Source organism: Polypterus senegalus, chromosome 9 (assembly GCF_016835505.1).
Source record: "Polypterus senegalus isolate Bchr_013 chromosome 9, ASM1683550v1, whole genome shotgun sequence".
NCBI classification, from domain to species: domain Eukaryota; kingdom Metazoa; phylum Chordata; class Cladistia; order Polypteriformes; family Polypteridae; genus Polypterus; species Polypterus senegalus.
In genome coordinates, this window is record NC_053162.1 from 103,790,815 (window position 1) to 103,793,650 (window position 2,836).

Sequence of the window (2,836 nt, forward strand, 5' to 3'; positions counted from 1 at the left end):
GCTGTTTGGAATTGGCTTGTCTCAGAGGCCTTTAAGTACCATGAAGGCCTATTGGCTGTAGGGGTTGGACAGAAAGCCCATAATTTTGCTTGCTCAACCACATTCTGTCTCTCTTTAACCAACATATGATGAAGAAGCATCTCTCTTGCTAACCTGTGATGATGTAGAAGTATCTGTTTCTTACTAACATCTGAAAAAGAAGCATCTCTTGCTAACAACTGATGAAGACCATCACACCATGAACTGATGAAGACAACACAATGAAGAGCATAGCGTCAGCCATATTGAACAGACATGTGGCTGAAAGCTGAGCACCAATGATGCCTTAACTAGAGACATTTTAAGTAACTACAAGTCTGTGTGCCATCTGAGCTACACATCACCATTTAATCAGGTTGCATGGTTGCCAATATTCAAATGTACTTTGCACATTATTATTTATGAATATTATCAGTAATACATTATTTTATGTGTAACCTAACTCCTGTTTGTCTTTTCACTACATCTAATTGCATGAGGTTATAGATATAGAAGGGACGGTGGGGATAAGTAATATAGAATAATACCTTATAAACAGTGGTAAGTCTGTGGGATTAGGCATTTTAAGGCTATATATTAATAATACAATAGGGGAAAGTAGAGCAATATATATATACTAGACATTAAGCCCGTTGCAATAACGGGTGCTAGAACAGTAGTGTATAAACATTAGTAGGAACAGTCTATATTAAATGGCAAGGGACCTTGTATGTAGCTGTAATATACGTCACTGTATTGTGTGCCTTTAATTTTCTCTCTCAGTAATACAGGTTTGTATTTCTGTAAAATGCCTGTAATTTAGTATGACAGTAATACAGTGGAACCTCGGCTCACGACCATAATTCGTTCCAAAACTCTGGTTGTAACCCGATTTGGTCGTGAACCGAAGTAATTTCCCTCCATAGGATTGTATGTAAATACAATTAATCCATTCCAGACCGTATGAACTGTATGCAAATATATATTTTGTTACGTTTTTAAGCACAAATATAGTTAATTATACCACTGATTGCACAGCGTAATAGTAAACTAAATATAAAAACATTGAATAACACTAAGAAAACCTTGAACAACTGAGAAAACTAAGACTGGAAGAGTTCGCGCTCTAGCCTTACAACCCGCTCGCTAAAAACACCTTTTTAATGAGTTTTAAGCACAGGGAAAAAAATGAACAGTTGAAAAATTAATAATCAACCAAGAAAAGTAACACTGCAACAATGCACGCGCACACCTGTGTGTGTGTGCGCGTGTGTGCATCCCGCGCGTGCCTGTGTGTGTGTGTGTGTGCGTCCCGCGTGCACCTGTGTGTGTGTGTGTGCGTCCCGCTGGCGCCTGAGTGTCTGTGCGTGTATCTGTCGCGTGGGCGCCTGTGTGTGTGCGACTGGAAGAGTTCGCACTATAGCCTTCCAACCCACTCGCTAAAAACACCTCTTTTAATGAGTTTTAAGCACAGGGAAAAAAATTAACAGTTGAAAAATTAATAAACAACCAAGAAAAGTAACACTGCAACTATGCACGCGCACACGTGTGTGTGTGTGTGCGTCCCGCGTGCACCTGTGTGTGTGTGTGTGCGTCCCGCGCGCGCCTGTGTGTGTGTGTGCGTGTGTCTGTCGCGTGGGCGCCTGTGTGTGTGCGTGTGTCTGTTGTGCACCTGCCCGTGTGTGCGTGTCTGTCTCTCATGCGCCTATGTGTGTGTCTGCACAGGGAATGCACAGGAAGATACTGAACCCGTGCCGTGTGACCCCGCGCATGCGCACTTCACCAGAAGACATACACACGGACACAGGACGTACACAGGGCTTTTATTAAAGAGGATGATTACTCTACCAAGAAAAAACACATAGTAAGTATAGCCCTTTAAAACTTGAGCTACATGGTGGTAATAGCAATACTCAATGTAATTAAAATTGGATCAAAACTTTTTTTTTTATTATGCAGTTTGTTAAATAGAATTATATTTAGAATGCTTTAAACTTAAAAGTAAAAATGCTGGTATTTAGGTTAACTTATTTTATTGGTTTGGATAATAGCTAATGAGGGTGCAGGTTTAGGGGCGAAGAAAGGAAAAAAGGGAAGAGGGATGTAATGGTGTAGGTAAAGTTTTGAGCAAGATAACTATGTTTCAGTTATTACTGTGAGAAATTTGTTGAACTTCTAGTTTAAGTTTACCATTGATAAAAACAAAGAGGCAATTGCAGCACGTAGTTAAATGTCGGGAGAGAATATGTGGACGTGCTGGTGGTTGGATGTACCGTGTAGAGAATGCCAAATCACTGAGCTGCAGAATACCATCCATGAAAGACGAAACAAAGGAGACATTAGTGGGCACTGGAGTTAGACATCACTGTTGGATGTTGTTGCACCCGACATGACATGAGTGTCGTGTTGCTTCTGCTGGGAACAAGCAATTTCCCTATGCTCTGTTAGAGTGAAGAAGTCAGTCTCCAAGTAAAGCTGCAATTGCAAGCAAGTACCAGGCCGGCAATGTTTGTGTGGTACAAGTTTTAGGACTTTTTTTTTTGTAAAAATTAGGGTGCGCATCTTACACGAGGGCGCGTGATACACAAGTAAATACGGTAAATAATTCATGCAGTTGAATTTAAATGATTAATTTGTGTGTTTTTGATAATACTTTTAACTGGCTTGGCCATAAAGGTAAAAATAGGGCAGCGATTTAATATTTGGCTAAAGTATTAAATGTGGGGTGCAATTAATGGTAATGTAAATTGAGTTAACTGGTTAATTTCTCATAGTGCAGCAGATTATAAAATTTGGATTATTTAGTTAATTAACATAG